The sequence below is a fragment of the Gorilla gorilla genome, chromosome 15, assembly GCF_029281585.2.
Source record: "Gorilla gorilla gorilla isolate KB3781 chromosome 15, NHGRI_mGorGor1-v2.1_pri, whole genome shotgun sequence".
NCBI lineage: Eukaryota > Metazoa > Chordata > Mammalia > Primates > Hominidae > Gorilla > Gorilla gorilla.
In genome coordinates this window covers 35,582,963-35,597,034 of record NC_073239.2, presented here as the reverse complement: position 1 = coordinate 35,597,034, position 14,072 = coordinate 35,582,963, and positions in this window count along the sequence as shown.

Here is a 14,072-nt window from a genome sequence, read left to right as displayed (position 1 = left end):
GCTTCCAGACACCACTGCATTTCCTGGTGCTAGCCAGGGAAGCTGCTTGCAGTGCACCTGGTCCAGCCACAGCCTCGCAGAGAGCCAGGGCCCTTGCCAGCACCCGGAGCTGCTGGCCCCACTGCAGCAGCTAGCATGTCTGACTGCAGCAGTGGCTGGACCCCATGCTTGCTCACACACCCCTCACCACTCCATGCCTGACTCACCCTTAGCAGATGTGGGATCCATGCTGGTAGTGTGAGCTGAGTGCAGCCTGCAAACCCAAGTGGGCAGAATGAGCCCAGCAGGCCTGAGAAAACTCAGGCAAAGGCACCACTGGCCAGAGGTTTCAGGCCAGAAAATTGACACCCCAAGGATCCCGTAACAGCAACAGATGCCAACACCAAGATGACACAAATCTTATAATTATCTGACAAAGATTTTAATGTAGACATAATAAAAATGCTTTGAGCAATTATAAATATGCATACAACAAATGAAAGATTAGAAAATCTATGCAAAGAAATAGAAGACATAAGAACCAAATGGAAATTTTAAAATTTGAAAACACAATAACTGAAATTGAAAACGAATTGGATGGCTAAAAATAGAATGGAGAGCTGCGGCTGGGAGCGGTGGCTCATGCCTGTAATCCCAGCACTTTGGGAAGCCGAGGCAGGCAGATCGCCTGAGCTCAGGAGTTTGAGACCAGCCTAGCCAACATGGTGAAATACTATGTCTATTAAAAATACAAAAAATTAGCTGGGTGTGGTGGCGCACACCTGTAATCCCAGCTACTCTGGAGGCTGAGGCAGGAGAATCACTTGAACATGGGAGGCGGAGGTTGCAGTGAGCCAAGATGATACCACTGCACTCCAGCCTGGGGAACAGAGTGAGACTTGGTCTCAAAAAAAAAAAAAAAAAATAGAATGGAGATAACAGAAGAAAGGACCTGTAAATATAAAGACAGAACAGTAGAAATTACCCTACATGGACAACAGGAAGAAAAAAAAAAAAAAGAACTGAGCCTTAGGTACCATTGGAAAATAACAAAAGAGATCTAGCATTTGTGTGATCAGAGTCTTAGAAAAGAGAAAGAGAGTGGGGATGAACAAATTTCAAAAAAATAATGGCTGGATGTTCCCCAAATTTGGCAACAGACGTAAACGTAGATTCAAGAAGCTGAGGAAACTCTTGACAGATGAACCCAAAGAAATCCAGAACAAGGACATCATAATCAAACATTTGAAAACTAAGGACAAAGAAAACATCTTGAAATCAGCCAAAGGTGCATTACCTATAAGGGGACAACAATCCATTTATTTTTATTTTTATTTAATTTTATTATTTTTTAAATTCAAATACCAACTCGAAGCAGAGGGGAACAACAATTCAAATGTCATGAGAAATCATAGAGGCCAGAAGGAAGTGGCACACTTTTCAAGTGCTGAGAGAATAGACAACCCGACATTTATGTGCATAAAATATCCTTCAGGATGGAAATTCAGTTACACACATTTTCTCTTTCTCTCTTTCTTTTTTTTTTCCTTTTTCTTTCTCCTTCCTTCCTTCCTTCTTTTCTGGTTTTCTTCTTTCCTTTCTTTTTCCTTCCTTCTTCTCTTCTTTTTCTTTCTCTTTCTCCTTCCTTCTTCTCTTTTTCTTCTCCTTCCTTCCTTCTTCTCTTCTTTTTCTTTCTTCTTTCTTTCTCTTTCATGTTCTTTTCTTTTTTTTTTTTTTTGCAGGGTCTCAATCTGTTGTCCAGGCTGGAGTGAAGTGGTGCAATCAGAGCTCACTGCAGCTTTGTCCTCCCAGGCTTAATTGATCCTCCCACTTCAGCCTCATGAGTACCTGGTACTACAGGCGTGTGCCATCACATCCAGCTAATTTTGTACAGGGTCTCACCATGTTGCCCAGGCTGGTCTTGAACTCCTGGGCTCAAGCGATCTGCTCACCTCGGCTTCTCTAAGTGCTGGGATTACAAGTGTGAGCCACTGCATCTGGCCAAGGCATTTTCAAATAAAGGAAAATTAAGAACTTTTGCCAGCCAATCTATCCTTTAAAATGGCCGAAGGAAGTTTTCGAAACAGATGGAAAATGATAAAAGAAGGAATCTTTAAATAGCAGTAATGAGAAAAGAACAATGGAAAGGGTAAAAACATGGTTAACAACAACAAAAAAATTATCTTCTTGGTTTTTAAAAAGATTACATTTGACGGCAATATTACAGGTAGTCAGGCATGAGTGGCACAGGAGAGGACTGACTTTCCCTGCACCCATTAGAAATGTCTGGTGATGGTTCAGCAGTTACCACATTGCCTCTCTAAAAATGATAATGTGGCAGGGCCAGGGAGAGGCCATTTCCTGATGGTCCACACCTGTTAATTGAATGCAGGTTCCAGGGAGAAGCAACTTCCTGGGCATGGATGTTAAGAGACAAAAATGGTGAAGTATGATTTTCTGGGGACGCACCACCAGAAAAAGGAAGAAAGCCTCAGATTGGGCATGCATATAACTCCCTAAACACACTGCACAGGCTCGGTTCCAAAGGGTAAGGAAAGCACTGGGCATGCGGAAAGCCCACCCTACGGGAAGAATCATGGGAAAGAGACAAACTTACGAAAGTCCTAGGATCATGGTTAAACAGGGCATTTGACCTTCTCTATTAAACTTCACGTGCCTGCTTTTTTTTTTTTATTCCAAGAGCACCTTCCTTTCTTTCCTATTCTAAGGCCTTTTTAAATAAACTTCCATTCCTGCTCTGGAACTTGCCATGGACCCATACAGATAGGCCGCCGGTACCTTGGGGTAACTCAGATCTCTGCCACTGCTAACAGTAGAAGCAAAAATCATGAAATTATTTAATGAGGTTCTCTAATAGGTAGAGGAAATATTTAATACAATTGTATTATGAATGGGGAGGGTAAGGTATATAAATAAGGTAAATTTTCTACATTTCACTTGACATGGTAAAACAATAGTAGTATACTGTAATCCATTTTGTATGTATAAGGCAACACCTAGAGCAACCACTCAAAACAACTATAAAAAGAGATACCCTCAAAAACACTGTAAAATACTACCCACAGAGTGAAAATGCAATCCACAAAATGGGAAAAAATATTTGCAAGTCATATATCTCATAAGAAATTGCTATCCAGACTATATAAATAACTGCTACAATTCAACAACATTAAAACAAACAACCTGATTTTGAAATGGGCAAAGAACTTGAATTAACAAACATTACACCAAAGAAGATATACAAATGGTCAATAAGCACATGAAAAGATGCTCAACATCATTAATAATTAGGTAAATGCAAATCAAAGCCACATTGAGATACCACTTCACACTCATTAGGATGCTATCATAAAACAAACAGGGCCGGACATGGTGGCTCACGCCTCTAATCCTAGCACTTTGGGAGGCCGAGGTGGGCAGATGACCTGAGATTCAGGAGTTCAAGACCAACCTGGGCAATGTAGGGAGACCCCATCTCTTAAAAAGAAAGAGAAAAGAGAAAAAAAAAAAAAAGGGCTGGGCATGGTGGCTCATGCCTGTAATCCCAGCACTTTGGGAGGCTGAGGGGTGGATCACCTGAGGTCAGGAGTTCGAGACCAGCCTGGCCAACATGGTGAAACCCCACCTCTACTAAAAATACAAAAATTTGCTGGGCATGGTGGTGGGTGCCTGTAATCCCAGCTACTTGGGAGGCTGAGGCAGGTGAATCGCTTGAGCCCAGGAATCGAAGATTGCAGTGAGCCGAGATCACGCCACTGTACTCCAGTAAAAAGAGTGGTAGAAGAAACAGTAAAACCAGTAAAAGAGTTCAGTAAGGTTGCGGGATACAAGATCAACATATAAAAATGAATTATATTTCTTTTCTTTTTTTTTTTTTTTTTGAGACAGGTTCTTGCTTTGTTGCCCAGGCTGAAGTGCAGTTGTATGATCTCAGCTCACTACAACTTCTGCAACCCAAACTCAAAGGAGACTTTCACCTCAGCCTCCCAAGTAGATGGAACTGCAGGCATGTGCCACCACATCTGGCTAATTTTTGTATTCTTTGTAGAGACGGAGTTTCACAATGTTGCTCAGGCTGGTCTCAATGAATTATATTTCTATAGACCAGTAATAAACATGGAGAAGATGAAATTAAAACACAATATCATCTGCAATCATTAAAAAAATACTTAAATACTTAGGTGTAAATCTCACAAAACCTGTACAGGATCCGTATGCTCAAAACTACAAACCAATGATAAAATAAATCAAAGATCAAAATAAATGGAAAGACATACCATGTTCATGGATTGGAGGACTAAGCATGGCAAACATGTTCAATTCTCCCAAATTAATATACAGATCTAACATATTTCCTATTATAATGAAACCATCATTGCGAAATTATAACTGAGACAGTGAAAGAGATCTGACCTAACCTCCATCTTGCTTCTAACCTCTAAAGCTGCTCTTGTTCATTCCTGACAGTAGGCCAAACTAAGGCCAAGGAACTTAATGTACAGTCTATAGTTTGAAACAAACATAATAACAGCCCTTTCCCAAAACAAACCCCCTTCTTGCCTGAGGACTAGACTGCCTTTGTAGGACCAACAAATTAGCCAAAAGATCAGAAATTATGGTTTAGGATTCACTCAGCTAGAGGCTACAAGATTCTGACCCTTCCCAAGTTGATCCAGTGGATAACAACACTATTATAAAACCTAAGATAAGTACTTGAAATATTTTGCAAATCCTGTACTCAGTGAATCAACTGATGCCACCCAGATCAATAAACCGGCTCGTTTGGTTTTGGGGCCCCTACCCAGGAACTGACTCAGCACAAGAGGATGGATAGCTTTGACTCCCTATTATTTCATCTCTGGCCAATCAGAACTCCCTGTCTGAACTCAGACTCACTTTCTCCCTACCCACCAAATTATCCTTAAAAACTTCAATCCCCAAATTCTCAGGGAGACTGATGAGTAATAAAACTCCAGTGTGAATTACTCTTTCTCTATTGCAATTCCCATCTTGATAAATCGGCTCCGTCTAGGCAGCGGGCAAGATGAACCTGTGGGGCTGTTTACAACCTAATCAATATTTTTAGAAACAGACAAGCTTATTCTAAAATTCATATGGAGGCCAGGCACGGTGGCTCACGCCTGTAATCGCCACACTTTGGGAGCCCGAAGCCGGTGGATCACGAGGTCAGGAGAGCGAGCATCCTGGCAAACACAGTGAAACCCCGTCTCTATTAAAAATACACACACACCAAAAAAAAAGTTAGCCAGGCGTGGTGGCGGGCACCTGTAGTCCCAGCTACTTGGGAGGCTGAGGCAGGAGAATGGTGTGAATCCAGGAGGTGGAGCTTGCAGTGAGCCGAGACTGTGCCACTGCACTCCAGCCTGGGCGACGGAGTGAGACTCCGCCTCAAAAAAAATAAAATAAAATAGGCCAGTTGTGGTGGCTCACGCCTGTAATCCCAGCACTTTGGGAGGCTGAGGTGGGTGGATCACCTGGGGTCAGGAGTTCAATACCAGCCTGGCCAACATGGTGAAACCCAGTCTCTACTTAAAATACAAAAATCAGCCGGGCATGGTGACAAGCTCCTGTAATCCCAGCTACTTGGGAGGCTGAGGCAAGAGAATTGCTTGAACCAAAGAGGCGGAGTTTGCAGTGAGCCGACATCGTGCCATTGCACTCCAGCCTGGGGGACAAGAGTGAGACTTTGTCTGAAGAAAGAAGAAAGAAAGGAAGGAAGGAAGGAAGGAAGGAAAACTGGACTTCATAAAAATTAAAAACTTTTGCTCTGCAAAAGGCTCTGTTAAGATGAAAAGATAAGTTATAGACTGGGAGAAAATATTTGCAAATCACATGGCAAAGGACTTTAATCTAGAATATATAAAGAATTCTCAAAACACAATGGTTAAAAACAATCCAATTATAAAATGGGCAAGAGGCACGCAGATACATTTCACCAAAGATGACATATGGATGGCAAATAAGCACATGAAAACATGTTAAACATCATTAGCCATTAGGGAAATGCAAACAAATGAAAACCAGTATCAATATATCTCTGACAGAACAGTGAAAATAAAAACTAGTGCTAATCCTATATCCTGGCAAAAATGCAGAGGAACTGCATCTCTTATTGTTGGTAGGAATGTAAAGTGAGACAGCAACTCTGGGAAATAGTTTGGCAGTTTCTTATAAAACTAAACATATACTTACCATATTATCCACCATCACACTCCAGGACAATTATCCCAGAGAAATGGAAACTTATATGCACAAAAACTTATACACAAATGTTCATAGCAGCTTTATTTTTAATAGCCCAAAACTAGAAACAACCCAATGTCCTACAATAGATGAGTGAGCAGTTAGACAAACTGGTACATCCACAGCAATCTTTTAAAAAACGAAAAACTATCGGTACATACAATAAAACTTGGATGGAATTCAAGAGCATCATACTGTGGAGGGGAAACCATTCTCAAAAAGTTACATATGCTATGTTTGTATCACATATATTATGCCATTCATAACTTCTTGAAATGACAAAATTACAGTGAAGATTAGTGATTTCCAGGGGTTAGGGAAGGTGGTGAAAGGATGGGTGATAAGGTGTGACAATAAGTGGGTAGTACAAGGGTTCCTTTGTGGCAACGGAACAATTCTGTATATTGTGGTGGTTAAAGTGCACAACTACACACATACATACACACACACACACACACACACACGAACTGGTGAAATCTGAATAAGATCTGGAGTTTAGTTAATAGTAATGTGCCAGTCAGTGTTGGTTTCTTAGTTTTGACAAAGTTACCATGTTAACATTAAGATATTAACATAAGGGGGAAACTGGATGAAGGGTATATAAGGAGCTCTGTACTGTCTTTGTAACTTTTCTGTAAATCTCACATTCCAACATAAAAACATTTATTTTATAAAAGCAAAGAAAAAATGTTAATATGACACTATTACACATCAACCAGAATAGATGAAATTACAGTGAAAATAGCAGGTAGCTAACATGAGGCAATACTCTTATTTTCCAGTAATTTCCTTTTTAAGCTTTATACCCAGCAGAAATACATATGTTCAACAAGACAATTCTAGAATGTTCATAGCAGCTTTATTCATAATAGCCAAAACTGGAAACAGCCCAAATGCATAGTAACAGAATGAGTAGAGTATATTTATACAATTCAATACTGTATACAACAGTATGAATGAACGAACTACAACATGCAACAATACAGATGAGTTGTATAGACATACTGTTGAGTCAAAGAAGCCAGACACAAGAGTACATAATATATTATTTCATTTATTTGAAGTTGAAAAACAGGCAAAATAAATCTATGCTGTTGAATTAATAGACCATCCTTGGGATAGCGGTATAGTAACTGGAAGAGAACATGCATGGGGCTTCTGGAGTACTGGTGATGTTCCAACTCTTAATTTCATACCAGTTTTTGCATGTATTCACGGTGTGAAAAATCACACCTGTACACAATTTGTGTGATTTTCTGTATGTAAATTATACTTCAATAAAAAATTTACCAAAAAGCAAACAAACAGCAAGTGAGATATCACTACACACGTATTAAAAAGCCTAAAATTAAAAGAGAAATCAATCAATACCAAGTGCCAGCAAGGATGTGGAGCAACAGAAATGTTCATTTACAGATAGTGAGAATATAAATTAGTGTGGCAGCCTCTATATCTAAAGGCGAATATGCACATATTCTATGAACCAGCAATTCCACCCCATTACATACCCATCACAAATGTACACATGCGTGTTCTCAAAAGACATGTACAGGAATGTTCATAGTAGTATTATCCCAAACTGAAAATAATCCAAATGTCTTTCAGTGCTGTTGGAGCTTATTAAAGTCAATTACAGCTCAGAATTGCAGTGAAGTTAACTTCCTTGGGGGCATCCCTCAATCAATTGGAAACAGGAGCCAGCGGATAAATATTTCAGCCTCCTGTTCGGTCAGACAATTCTGGGAAGCATTATATATCCAACCTCCATAATACCTTTCTATTGATTTTTCTTCTGTCTCTCTCTACCATCTTTCCCACTCCTGCATCCTGGAGCCAAACGCCAAATAAACTACTGCACTCAAGTTTTTTTTCTCTGAAGATCTGCTCTCAGGGAAGCCCAAACTTCCATGATTCCATTTATAGATGGCTTCAAAACAAGTAAAACCTATCTATGGTGATATAAGTCAGAAGAGTAGCTAGGATAACCAGTGGTGGTAATGATGGCAGAGAGATTTCTGGAGTGCTGGTTATGTTCCACATCCTGATCAGAGTGGTGTTTCAACAGGCATGTTTCCTTTGTAAATCTTCATCGAGCTGTATGCTTAAGATGTGTCCATTTTATAGTATATAAGTGTTTTAACTTTAAAAATTAAGGAATGCAGGTGTTAAGTGGTACAAGAGATTCCCACTAAGAAAAAAGTGGGCTTTGTAAGGGAAACTGAACTTAAAGGTATTGAAAAACAGATGAACAGCCGGGCACAGTGGCTCACGCCTGTAATCCCAGCACTTTGGAAGGCCAAGGCGGGCGGATCACAAGGTCACAAGTTCATGACCAGCCTGACCAACATGGTGAGACACCGTCTCTACTAAAAATAACAACAAAAAAAAAAGCCGGGCGAGGTGGCAGGCGCCTGTAATCCCAGCTACTCAGGAGGCTGAGGCAGAATTACTTGAACCTGGGAGGCGGAGGTTGCAGTAAGCCAAGACCGTGCCACTGGACTCCAGCCTGGGCAACAGAGCGAGACTCAAAAAAAAAATGGACACACCCAACTTTTTGGATAATGCCCCTCTCTCATCCTTGGCATGAGATTACTGATTACGAATTACTGAGGGATTTGTTGGAGACTGACTCTAGGAGAGGAATGTGAACTATTACAGTGAAAGCTGGACTAGTAAAACTTACCCATAAGAATGCACCCATTTGAGACAGGCACAAGACATTACAACGCTCCTCTAGGTGTGTGTTGAATAGTTAGTTCTTCAGCTTTGCTTTGCATTTCTGCTGTTTGCAAGACTGCCTCACAGAGGGTCAATCCTTCCCTTTTTCCTCTCCCTTTTCTATTTATTCATTCAACATATATTTTGTCTAGACACTGTGCTAACCACTAGGAATATATTAATCACAAGTAATAGATGTGGTCCCTGCTCTTGAGTTTCATTCTAATTTTTAAAAAAACCCACATTAATAATCACACATATCAATGAGTATGACTGTAGTGCTACGAAGAAGAGATTCCTGGTTTTGACAGCCTATCGGCCTGGTTAAGAAAGAAAGGGTAGGCTTTCTGGAGGAAGTGACACAAGTTGAAACCTGAAGGATGAAGAGAAGTTAACTAGGGAACCAAATAGGTGGGGAGCATGACTAGTAAGAGGAACAAAGTCCAATGTGGTTGGAACAGAGAAAGTAAGGGGACATATAGTAGAGGCTGGACAGATCAGCAAGGGTCAGGCTATCTCTGGCCTTGTGGACTGTGTTAAAAAGTTTTGTCATCCTAAGGGCAAGTAATGCCAGAAATGGTTTTAAGTTGAGAAGTGCCCTGATTATATGTGTGTTTTGAAAAAAACCCAATATGGCTGTTGTATGAACAAGTGATTGGAAAGAGATAAAAGTGGATGAAGCGTAGACAGGAGAATACTGCAGTAAGCCAGGAGCAAGGTGATGGAAGCTTGGATTGGCATGGTAGCTGTCAAGATGGAGAGAAGTAAAACTATTCAAAAGATATTTAGAAGGCACATGGGCACTAACAGTAGCTATAAAATATGATGTTCCATCTTTATTTCTAAACAGAACAAATAGACTAATGCATTTACATCAGATACAAGAGTATGCATGTTCTTAACCTTGGCTATTAGTCTTGAGTAGCACATTTCTTCCTAGGGAAAAAGTTATGTGACCAGATTGTACCTTAATTGTGGGTGGGATATTCAGAAGCTGCTAAGTATGAATGTGCTCAAGAAGAGAACTGAGAATTGCCTTCAAGTTGCAAAAGAAAGGGGGACAAGGCTATGGAACCACCAATGAAGTATTAACACCCAAAAGGCATTTAAAGAAAGAGAAAATAGACAAGTGTACAAACAGAAGGGCAAGCAAGAGGCTGCTATCTGTGTGGGACAAGTTTAAATAGGACTATTCAGATAAACCAAAGCTAGGACAATGCTTCTCAAGACCTACAGAGATTTCTGGAAAATGAGCCATCAAGACATTTGAATGAAGACTACAGACTCCTCAGGAAGTGAGAAGCTCTTGAGGAAAGATGTCCTTACACATTCGGGTGAGTGCTTAAAACAAGGCAGCATATACTTCACTGAGGAGTACTGCCATATTCCTGATCCCCATGCTGGGGGAGGTGGTGAGGGAACAGTAGGGCCATTATGCTGCAGGGGCAATTGTATTCCCAGGTGAGAGGGGATAAAAGAGCAAACACTAAGGCTGTCTCGAGAGGTGGTTGGCTAACAGTGAGAAGATAAAGCTGCTTTGATTTCCCCTGGGGAACTAGATTCTACCAAGGGCTACTCCTGCTGCTCAAGGCAAAGAGCTGGGTCACCACTCAAAGGAAAAATACTGAGGGTCAGTCCAGGATGGGGACAATGGCAGGGCAGATCACAGCATTTCCAGCACGTATGAAAACAACTGTTTAGGCTGCTTTCATACTGCTGTATAAAACTTCCCCAAGACTGGGTAATTTATAAAGGATCTTGTTTGACAGTTCTGCATGGCTGGGGAGGCCTCAGGAAACTTAAAATCATGGCGGAAAGTGAAGCAGGCACGTTTTACGTGGCAGCAGGCGAGACAGGGTTTGTGTAGGACGCAAAGGGGGAAGAGCCCCTCATAAAGCCATCAGATCTCATGAGAACTCTCACAAGAACAGCATGGGGGAAACTGCCCCCATGATCCAGTCACCTCCCACCGAGTCCCTCCCTCAACATGGAGATGGGGATCATGAGGATTACAATTACAGATGAGATTTGGGTGGAGAAACAGCCAAACCATACCAACAATTTTGTCAACTAGACCCCAGTGGCACCTGGGACCTTGGGACTGACCAAGCTGGTGCTACAGAAGCTTTTATGGAGAGTGGATATAAAGTTCTGGGGGAAAGCTAAGTTTGGGGGGATGAGTAAACTAAAGTAACGAGAATAATATTGTAGATCTGGGCAAAGTTGGGCTGGCAGCTAGCTCTAGCTGGTTATTTAGCAGACTGCCCTGTGGTTTGAGGTAATTTCCCCCAGGAGGGCCAACGGGGACTTTGAAGTATTTATGCCTCTTTAAAAACTTAAGTATCCTTAAAACAGGGAGGGACAATAAATGCTGCAGACACCAAGACATTATGGTCCATAGAAAGGTTAAGCCTGGATGGAAACTAGTAAAGTTGTTAACCAACGACCACACTAGAAATGGAGTCTGAGTCATTGAACTTGACGGGTGGATTCTTGGATCAAGAATTTTGGGGAGGGAAGGCTATGTCCCAAATTCACTGCAACTTCATTATTGTGGCTTGTGAGGGTCTGCAAAAGTGACTGAATCTTTGTCACTGGACCTCTCTCACATTAATGTCCCTGTGGGAAAGACCAAGTCTTTCTTTAGAACTCGTGCAATGTCACTGCCAGGTGCTTGTAATAGTCCATGGCAGGCATCAAGAGTAGAAAATCGGCTAGACGCAGTGGCTCACACCTGTAATACCAGCACTTTGGGAGGCTGAGGTCGGCGGAGATCGAGACCAGCCTGACCAACACGCGACACCCCGTCTCTACAAAAAACACAAAAAAATTAGCCAGGTGTGGTGTCGAGTGCTACTCACGAGGCTGAGGCAGGAGAACCACTTGAACCTGAGAGCAGGGGTTGCAGTGAGTTGCGATTGCGCCATTGCACTCCAGCCTGGGTGTTAAAGTGAGACTCTTGTCTCCAAAGAGTAGAAACTGTGGTTTTTCCAAGATATTTGGAAGAGTTTGTCTTCTGGGCCAGAAGAAATGGTTTAAAATACACGTTGTGGGTGGGAGAAGCTGTATTTTCTCTATATTCCTGCTTCACTTCTAAAGCCTCACGAAGTCGCATGAAATGGCAGACTTTCAGCTGTTAGCCAGGCACTTCTCAATATGCTCTTCAAACTATTCAATCTATGAAACGACTCTAGCCCTCATTAATAGAATGAAGAGAAAAATGGTATGGGGATATTTTTCCCCTTTTGTTAACTTAGAGAAGTTGCTAGGATCCTAGTCTCTTACCTCTATTTAGGAAATAGTTTATTCAATTTCTAGGACTACAGGCTACAGTTCAAAGACACCATTTCCTCTGCCAAGGTCCAAAGCCCATGGAGTTAAGTCAGAACATAGATCAAATTTTTGGCTCTACCATTTGAATAACCATAGGGTTTTGAACAAGGCAATCTCTCTGAAGCTCCTTGAAGCACAGAAATTACTTGCATACGTACATAATAGAACTGTTGTTTGAGAAACAACAGTCTATGTCAATTAAACGCTGGCCTAACAGGCTGCACACATACGAAGCCTATAAAACATACTCTCTTCCCTGGGCATGAAGCAACTGATTGACAAGATGGGTTCCTATTTAACAATAGTTTATTCTGTAAGAGGCACTGCTATATGAAGGTGTGAGCAACATGGATTAAGCCTGCCATATCGTCCCATTGAAGATGCCCTCACTAGGGAAATCTTCAATATTGAAGCCTAAGGTCTACGAAAGAAAACATCAATGAACTCAGGGCACACAAAATCTTGGAGTCACATTTGTTCATGTACGTTTGAGTTAGTAACCACTAGCAGCACTTGTCTGGAAACTTCTCAATATTCTACAGCACTTAACTATCCAATAAAGTAGTCTCACGTCACACGTCTCTAAATAAAAATTTAAATCTAACTCTTCACACTAGCCACATCTCAAGGCTCAGTAAAGTCACCAGTTGTTATACTGGTCAATGCATCATAAAACACTTCCATCGCCACAAAGTTTTACTGACAGTACTATAGCTTTAACAGCTCACTATAACATGCGTTGATAACAAGGAATTTTTTCCCCTCCCTAACCACCAGATGACTCTTTGGGTGCCTTCTTTACTCTGGGGCCTAGACTTTAATGAGGGTACACCTTGGCCCTTTTAGCTGCCTTCAGTTCTTTGATGAAAACATACCACTCACATGTCCTCTTACTGCACTTAATCCTGACATATACAGTCATCCCTCTACTAAACTTATTGGCCAGCCACCCAGCCACCGTTTCTTGAAACCCCTGTGTCCTTTCCTAATCCTCACCCCTCTTTATCACACAGGGTTTTTTGTTTTGTTTTGCCTTTGGTGTGAGTGGTTCACAATTTGGGCCAAAAATTGGAATTATGGCAACTTAAAAAACATCGAAGAGTCCCAACCCCAGAGATTTAGTAGGCCTGGAGCACACACCTGGACATCAGAATTTAAAAGCCCATCCCCCTGCTCCCAGGAAATTTTAATGCACATTGAAAACCTATTAAACAACTCCACAAATTTGGTAATGTAATAATCCAAAAGCCACAATTTTCCTAGACTTCTGAAAGTCTTGTAGGAGTTATTTTTGCAAATGCAAATTTGTCAGAGCTTCAGGGCCATGTTTCTCCAAACTTTTATTTCTGAGTGCCACTTGAAAAAACAATCCAAACATGCTTTCCTCTTCCTATCTGCATTTATCTTGGGTTCCAACTCCTTCCTACTAATCCCTTTGTCGTTTGCATTCACCCCCTTACACTGTTCTCCCCTTCCTCTTACTATGCTTTGTAGTTCTACTCACAAAGGGCGTTAACTCCAATAAAGAAGCCCTGCTTTTCAAAATTGAGATTTAACTTCAAAGTTACTAATGCAAACACAAATTCTGCAATTTTCTACTTTATTTACTTCCTGTCTCCTAACACTTGGAAAGCTTTTGTCTGGTCAGGTATGTCTACGTTCTTTTACTCTGCAGTTCAACTGGCTACATTTTTACTTTATACCAAGTTCTCTCCAAACACTAGAATTCTCCAACAGAGTGCTCCTTCTTAGTGTGA